We start from the raw sequence: 9,300 nt of genomic DNA, 5'->3' as shown, positions 1-9,300 counted from the left end.
CTATGTTAAAGTGACGAGCAATCCTCGTGATATAGTGGCCCCCAAGAAGCGGCTTTTCTCTCCTTGTCTCAGTGGCGATGGCTAGAAAATAGTTGCCTATCATCCCCGGAATATCAGTATAGCAACCCCGTTTGATTTGATTCATTATCTATAGATCCAACGATTTAACCTTTTCATTTCCCTCGACTCTCGCATTGAAAGTGCATGTGATAAGTCGATGAAGGAGTTTATCATCAGGGCTTGCAATTTCATTATACCGGTGCCTACTTGATTTAAATGGCCTAGATGCATTCGGACCACAAATTCTTTTCCAAAAACCTATCTCATTAAAGGGAACTCTACCATGGTAATCTGAAGTTGTCAAGTAAATTCTCAATTGGTTGTCGTTAAGCTCCTCGAAAATGCCTAACACTCTACATAACCCAACTCTGCTTAACCCTCTATCTACACCCCCTAGTCAAAACCGAAGAAATTCATTTGACAAAGGATCACGAACGTTATTAAACCTTAAAGTTGAGTAAAATTCGTTTAATAACACCGGATAAATTTGTTCACGGATGCTAAAAACATGCTCCCATGCGTAGGAAATGATCCTATCGTAGGGAATGGCTAATAGGCGGGAAACATGGTTGTGCATACCCGCCTCATCCAATGGGGCCCAAATAAAATACCACGTGGCATTTATTGGTCTACTGTTTATCCTATTAAAAGTATCTGCGTAATCTTCGTCGTTCTGAATTTGTCTTAACCAAACTTGAGGATCATTTAGGTCCTCCTCTTCTTCTTCGAAAGATGACGTATAATGTTGTGTGGTGGTGGTGAAACATTTCTTGATGTTCTGCCCCTTTTTGGTTGTCCACCTCGGCTAGATTGTCCCTGCAAAACAAAATAACACCAAACCAAAAGAACATAGAAACCGTTGTGTTAGTGTTAGCCAAAAACATAACCGAGTGGCAAGGGAATTTAGTCATTCCATTCAAAGTTCATAAGCATTGTGATTCATATAAGAAAAGGTGTATGTTCAAAAATATTTAATCAAAGTCAACCAAAGTCAACATAATCTTGCAAATACACTTTCAAAAATGTTGATCACAAAATTAACAATTAGGCATCAACTTAGGACTCAAACCTGTTGCGTTCATAAATCTAGGTCATAACATGTAAACTTGCATTCTAATGATGAAAACAGTTTTTCATTGAAAGCATAACACAAGTAGCACAATTTAGTTCAAAATGACCATTATCTTCTCATAACGCAACTACATTATAGCATGTCATACCATCAATCCACTTCAATAGGTCTAAACATGTGAAAATTCAAGCATACATCTTTTATAAAAACATTACAATTCAAAGCATGCTAGAAATTTAAGAAAATTCAATTCATGACCCGACCATATTGACATTATTAACACCATCAACATATTATGCATTCACAATCTTCATAAACATCACAAACAAGCCCAATATCTTGAAGTAACAACCCTAATTTCGAATTTAATCTCTACAAAACCCTAGATTCATGTAAACACCCATTCAACATGTAATTAAGTGCAAAATCAAGACATAATGGGTAAATAAATTGCTAAGGCATGTTAATTGAAGTAAGAATCATAAAAATCAAACACCCCACACTTATCTTTCACATAATCATTCATACAAGCATAAAAATTGAGAAATCAAGAAAGAAAAGTGTGAAAAGGTAGTAGTATTACCCTAGAAGTCATGATTCAAGAACAAATTTGAAGTATAAATCGCGAAATTAGAAGAAGATTTTAGGGTTTTGGAAGTGTTGGTTCATTTGTGGGAGAGAAAAACTGATTTGAAAGTGTGTGTGGTTGAAAAATGGGGTGGATAAGCCTTAAAACGCGTTTATTTTTTTCTGGGTCAGGCTATCTGGACGGCGTCCAGATTTTGGACGGCGTCCAAATGTAAAGGACTGGACGGCGTCCCATTTTCTAGACGGCATCCAGTTATGGCGTGGGACGGCGTCCAGCATTTTTGGATGGCGTCCAAATGTGCTAAATCTTACTGACCTCTTTTTTGAGAAAACCCTTTGAAATTAGACGGCTTCCAAGGAATTTTGGACGGCGTCCCACTGGTCTGGTGGCTCAAAATTTTAATAAAACTCATAAAAATTCTCATTTTTAACACACAAATGTTCATATCATCATCATAGATCATTTTGTACATTAAAAATAATCAAACCAATCATATAACACTCAATTCACACTATTTACACGCGCAAACTTTCTTTAACGAGTCGTTCACCCAACTCGTCCCCATTTTGATTTAAGCTTTGTTCTCGAAGTTGAGGCTAACCTCATCTTCGATTTCTAGGGGACCATCGACATAGTGTTTGACCCGGTGGCCATTCACTTTAAAAATGTCGCCCTTCTAGTTCACCACTTCAATTGTACCATAAGGGTACACTCTTCTAACAACAAATGGTCCCAACCATTGGGACTTAAGCTTTCCTGGCGATAACTTAAAACGGGCATTGTAAACAAGGACAAGATCTCCTTTCATGAATTCCTTTGGGCTTTTCAATCGCTTATCGTGCCATTGTTTGGTCTTTTCTTTATAAATTAGAGAGTTGTCATAGGCTTCAAGCCTCAACTCATCTATTTCATTCAATTGGGTCAAACGTAACTGACCCGCCTCTTTGTAATCCAAATTACATGCCCTTAGCCCCCAATGCGCTTTGTGTTCAATCTCTAAAGGGAGATGGCATGCTTTTCCGTATACCATTCGGAAAGGAGTGGTTCCAATAGGTGTTTTGTAGGCCGTGCAAAAGGCCCACAATGTATCGTTTAGTTTAACAGACCACTCTTTTGGATTTGCACCAACGGTTTTTTCTAGTATGCGTTTAAGAGACCGATTGGTATTTTTCACTTGCCCACTTGTTTGGGGATGATAGGATGTTGAAATTTTATGGATCACTCCATATCTTTTCAACACCTTTTCTAATTGCTTATTGCAAAAGTGGGTGCCCCGGTCACTGATAAGGGCTTTTGGTGTGCCAAACCTTGAGAAAAGTTCCATAAAAAGGTTACTACAACTCGGCCATTATTTGTTGGGAGAGGTTTTGCCTCCGCCCATTTTGAAACATAGTCTATGGTAACAAGTATGTAGGGATAAGAATGAGACTTTGGAAAGGGCCCCATAAAGTTAATTCCCCACACATCGAACACCTCGCATACTTGGATGCTTTGTTGAGGCATTTCATCCCGTTTAGTGATTTGACCGGACCGTTGGCATGCATCACAAGCCTTACAAACAGTGTAGGCATCTTTGAATATTGTAGGCCAATAGAAACCGGCCTCGTAAACTTTCTTCCCTGTGATTTGGGGACCAAAGTGCCCACCCGTTGGACCAAGGTGACAATCAAGAAGAATTTGAGTGCATTCCTTCCCCGAAATGCACCTGCGAATAACTCCATCCGCACATCGCCTAAATAGATAAGGGTCTTCCCAAAAATAGTATTTTAGGTCACTAAAGAATTTCTTCCTTTTCTGATGTGACCAACCGGTTTCTAGGTACCCCCAACAATGTAATTGGCGAAATTAACATACCACGGGTCTTCCACCTTCTCTACTCGCATGAGGTATTCATCGGGAAAATCATCTTTAATACTCGATTCATGGAGTACTTCAAGATTGGGATTTTCAAGTCTAGAAAGATGGTCAGCCGCGAGATTTTCGGCACCTTTCTTGTCCTTAATATCGATATCAAACTCTTGCAAGAGCAAGACCCATCTTAGCAATTGAGGTTTGACATCCGGCTTAGATAAAAGATATTTCAATGCCGAATGATCGGTGAAGACAATTGTCTTTGATAGGACAATATATGATCGGAATTTGTCAAAAGAAAAGACAATAGCAAGGAGCTCTTTTTCCGTTGTTGTGTAGTTCAATTGGGCTCCTTGTAAAGTCTTGCTTGCATAATAAATGGGTTGAAAACGTTTCTCAACCCGTTGGCCCAAAACTGAACCAACTGCAAAATCCGATGCATCGCACATTAGCTCGAATGGTAATGACCAATTTGGAGCTATGATTATTGGTGCGTTAACAAGTTTTTGTTTTAAAATGTTGAATGCCTTAGTGCATTCATTTGTGAAAACAAAGGGTGCATCTTTTTCGAGAAGTTTATTCAATGGCGTTGCAATTTTTGAAAAATCTTTAATAAATCGCCGGTAAAACCCGGCATGCCCAAGAAAACTTCTCACACCCTTCACATTTGAAGGAGGTGGAAGGTTGGGAATGACATCATCCTTTACTAGATCCACCTGAATACCAACACTTGAGATTTTGTGCCCCAAGACAATGCCTTCTTTAACCATAAAGTGACATTTCTCCCAATTTAGTACTAAGTTTGATTTCTCACACCTAATTAGCATTTTCTCCAAATTTAGAAGGCATGAATCGAAAGTGTCACTGAAGACTGAAAAGTCATCCATGAACACTTCCATGCATTCTTCAATCATATCATGGAAAATGGCCATCATGCATCTTTGAAATGTTGCAGGAGCATTACATAGAACAAAGGGCATTCGACGGTATGAAAAGGTGCCATAGGGACATGTGAAGGTAGTCTTTTCTTGATCCTCGGGGGAGATGGGAATTTGAAAGTACCCCGAAAAACCATCTAGGAAACAATAAAAACTATTTCCCGCTAGTCTCTCTAACATTTGATCAATGAATGGTAGCGGAAAATGGTCTTTTATAGTGGCATCGTTTAACTTACGATAATCAATACAAACTCGCCACCCCGTGACAGTTCGTGTTGTGATAAGCTCGTCTTTAGCATTTTTGGTAACAGTTATACCATCCTTTTTAGGAACACAATGGACCGGGCTTATCCACGGACTGTCTGAGATTGGGTAGATTAGACCTGCATCTAGCAATTTAATGATTTCATTCTTGACAACATCTTGCATATGAGGATTTAGTCTCCATTGACGTTGCACCACTGGTTTGGAATTTTCTTCTATTAAGATCTTGTGAGTGAAATAAGAAGGACTAATTCCTTTTATATCATGGATTTTTCATGCAATAGCTTATTTGTGGGCATGTAACAAGGAAACAAGACGTTTTTTTTTCATGTTTAGAAAGAAGTGAGGAAATAATTACCGGAAGCTTCGAATCTTCCTGAAGGAAAGCGTACTCAAGATGATCAGGGAGCGGCTTAAGCTCCTAAATTGGAGGTTCCTCAATTGAGGGTTTACTCTGATACTCGCTATCCTTGTTCAGTTGTTCTAACTCCTCCTCAGTTGGTTCATACCCATTTGCCATCAATGTCGCCATCACATCCATTTCTTCTTCAGGAAATTCTTCATCTCCACTCGCCAAATCGTATGTACCTATTTCATCCGATTCGGGAAATTCCTGCAAGAACTCATAATGCGAATCTATGCTTTGCATAAAATAACAAGTATTATCTGAAGATTCAGAATATTTTAATGACTTGTCAATTGCAAAAGTCGCACTAGCTTCACCAATTCTAAGGGTCAACTGCTGATCATAAACATCAATGACACATCTAGCAGTATTTAAAAATGGTCGCCCAAAATAATTGGTATTCTGTCATCAACTTCCATGTCTAAAACCACAAAGTCTGCCGGAAAAATTAGATTCCCGATCTTAACTAACATATTCTCTATTATTCCTCGAGGGAATTTTATAGAGTGATCAGCTAGTTGAATAGCCATCCGTGTGGTTTTGAGTTCCCCAGGGGCTAATTTAAGGTAAATCGAATAGGGCATCAAATTGATACTAGCCCCCTAATCGGCTAATGTCCTCATACAATCAAGGTCACCCATTAGACATGGAATAGTGAAACAACCCGGATCTTGAAGCTTTTCGAGAAGTGTGTTGGACACCAGCACTGAACATCTAGCATTTAAAGTGACCGATGAAACGTTTTCCATCTTCTTTCGGTTGGTGAGAATGTCCTTCAAGAATCGAGCATGTTTAGGCATTCCTGCAATAACATCAATAAAAGGTAAATTTACGTTAACTTTCTTGATGAGCTCCATGAATCTTGATTTTTCTTCCTCGAGCTTCTCCAATCTTTGTTTTCTTGGGAATGGGAGTGGTGGTTGATACGCTTTAACAACCGGTTTGACTCGCACCGTGTCTTCTTGACCATCTGTGTGCTCATTGTCAACACTTTCAACCACATTTTCTGGCTCCTTCTCCTTCTCCGGTTCATTTACACTACCTGGTTCATTCTCTTTCATTAATGGAACACGAAAGTCAGAGACTTCTGGCATTCTTAGTGGATCATAGGTTACCCCACTTTGGGTGGTGATAGCTTTTGCTTGCTCGTTTCGGGGATTATATTGCGTGTTGCTTGGCAGTTCCCCCAGTTTTCTTTCGCTTAATAATTTAGCAAGATTACTCATCTGTTGTTCCAATACTTGAATGGAAGATTGTTGGTTTCTAAATTGTTGCTCATTCTTCTCATTCGTTTGGCTTATATTGGTAATAAGTTGAGTTTGCAATGCAATTAACTTCTCCAACAAACTCTCCATATTTGACTTTTTCTCTTCATGTTGGGGTTTTTGATAAAAACCCGGAGTTTGTTGTTGGAACCCACTACTTGACCCTTGTTGGAAATTGGAATTTTGACCTTGAGGGTTGTAAGGGTTATTGAAGTTTCGGTTAAATTGGGCTCTTCCTTGAAATTGGTTGTTATTCCTTTGGCTTATGAAAGCCACTTCTTCTTTCTGAGTCATTATCAAACCTGCATCACAATCTTTTCCTAAATGTAAACCACCACAGTATTCACACCCCACCTTCATTCCATGGATTTCCTTGGTGATCTTTTCCATGTTTCGAGCAACACCATCTATCTTCACACTAAGAGAACTAATGTCATCATAAGCACTGGCACTTGAGACTTGAGCATGATGGGTTATGGGTCTTTCTTGATGCCATTCATGAGAATATTCGGCTTACTTTTCGATTATCTCATAAGCATCTTGCTCAGTTTTGTCCATGAGTGAACCTCTGGCCGCTTGATCAATGGAAATTCTGGTTGCAACATCACAACCTTTGTAAAAGATTTGAACTTTTTGGAAGGTATCCAAACCATGGTTTGGACAACCTCTTAGCATTTTGAAAAATCGATTCCATGCTTCATACAAGGTTTCCATCGGCTTTTGACAAAATTGGGTAATTTCTTGTTGGAGTCTCGCGAACTTAGAAGCTGGAAAATATTTCTTAAGAAATTTTTCCAACATACCATCCCAAGTTTCTATCGTAGCCTCGGGCAATGAATCTAACCAACTTCGTGCTTCCCCATGGAGTGTCCATGGGAAAAGTCTTAAAAATATGGCTTGATCAGTGTCCGGTTGAAGCTTGAATAGAAGACATATCTCTTGAAAAAGACGAATATGCTCGTTTACATCTTCATTCGGACCACCACCAAATTGACATCTGTTGTTAATTGATAATGCTAAAAACGAACATATATTTCATAGCATTATCCCTCAAGAAAGACAAGCTTTTAGTTGCAATTGTTCTATTTATAAGTGATATTCGTTTAAATATTAATGGGTGAAGAAAAAAGACAGATTCGACGAATTAAAGACGCAAATGACCAAAAAGCTAAAAAGTACAAAGTACAATCCAAGTGGTTCAAATTATTGATGAGAAACGTCTAAAAATTACAAGAGTACAAGCCGTGAAACACAAAGTACAAGATATTAAATCGTACGAAAAGGCGTTCGAAAATCCGGAACCGAGACATGAAACAACTTTCAGCGCGCGACGCAACGGATCAAAAATTACAAGTCAACTATGCACAAGAATATAATATAATATATAATTAATTATATATATTATTATATATTATAATTATACGTAGCCCACTGATGTTAAAGCGAAGGGGTACAAAATAGTTATATTTTTACTACAAAATACTATTAAATACGATACAATTTTACACAAGTTATTTATTTATTTATAGAGTGGATATACCTAAACCTTTCTACAACACTTATAGGCAGTGTACCTAATTGTACAGTAGTGTAGTTTTTAGTAAGTCCGGTTCGTTCCACAGGGATTTTGCCAAGTTTAACGCTATATTTTTAAAACTATATTTGTATAAATATAAATATATATATAAGTAGTATTATTATTATAAAAGGGGGATTTTACCGTTTAATGACCGGTTTGTCGATTTTTAAAACTTTAGTCGCAGTTAAAACCAAATGTAAAATATTAAAAATAAATATAACTTAATTTTAAAGCATAAAGTAAATGACGATAAAGAAATGCGATAAATTAAAATGATAAATAAAATGACAATAAATAAAATTGCGATAATTAAAAAGTACGATAATTAAAAGTGCAATTAAATACAATGATAGTAAATAAAAGTACGATAATTAAAAGTGCAATTAAATATGAAATAAAAGAATTATGCTTATTTAAACTTCCGTAATCATGATGTTTGACGTGTTGATTTTAGTTTATTACCATGGATTAATTGTCCTTTGTCCTGGATTATTCAATATGTCCGTCTGATTTTTGTCCATAACAGTCCATCAGTCATAAATATAAAGTGCGAGTGTCCTCGTCAAATTATCCTTATATCCGAAGTCAAATATTCCAACTAATTGGGGACTTAAACTATAATTACACTAAGTGTCCTTGTATATAAGTCACCCCTGTTTTAATAAGTCCATTGACTATTAATCCATTCCCGTGTCCGGTTAAATGAACGATTATTAGTACTTATAAATATCCCGCCCATCGTGTCCGATCGAGTGTATGTGGTTATTTATAGGTACGTCCAATTGTAAATCTTTATATTAAATTAACAAACTATCATTTAATTAAACAAATATAAAGCCCATTAATAGCCCATAGTCTAATTTCCACAAGTGTCGTTCTTTTGTCCAAACCCCAATTATGGTACAAAGCTCAATTACCCCGTCTTTAATATTTTAGCCTAACATCACGATTACTTCGGCTTAAATAAGCATAATAATAACTTAGCTACGAGACATTAATTTAAAAAGGTTGAGCATAACTTACAATGATTAATAATAGCGTAGCGTTACACGGACAGAATTTCGACTCACACCCTTACAACATTCGCTAACATACCCTTATTATTATTAAAATTAAAATTAAAATTATAATATATATATGTATACGTGAGAGATGGAGAAAGAAAAAGATGTGTTTTTATTCGACCAAAACTGCGAAATTTATAGGACCTGACCCTCAATTTTGGGGCCATGTGATCACATGGAATTCCTTCTTCCTGGCCATGCGATCGCATGGC

The 9,300-nt window shown here is 37.2% G+C and overlaps 1 non-coding gene across 1 annotated transcript; it reads left to right on the top strand.

Moving 5' to 3' along the window:
• Positions 1 to 7,091: 7,091 nt before the first annotated feature.
• LOC139887097 (small nucleolar RNA R71) lies at positions 7,092 to 7,198 on the top strand. The gene has a single exon (XR_011772943.1). It is a non-coding gene; the product is annotated as a small nucleolar RNA R71 (small nucleolar RNA).
• The last annotated feature ends 2,102 nt before the right edge of the window (positions 7,199 to 9,300 follow it).

This window comes from Rutidosis leptorrhynchoides, chromosome 1 (assembly GCF_046630445.1).
Source record: "Rutidosis leptorrhynchoides isolate AG116_Rl617_1_P2 chromosome 1, CSIRO_AGI_Rlap_v1, whole genome shotgun sequence".
Classification (NCBI taxonomy): domain Eukaryota; kingdom Viridiplantae; phylum Streptophyta; class Magnoliopsida; order Asterales; family Asteraceae; genus Rutidosis; species Rutidosis leptorrhynchoides.
This window is presented reverse-complemented; position numbering and strand designations above follow the sequence as displayed.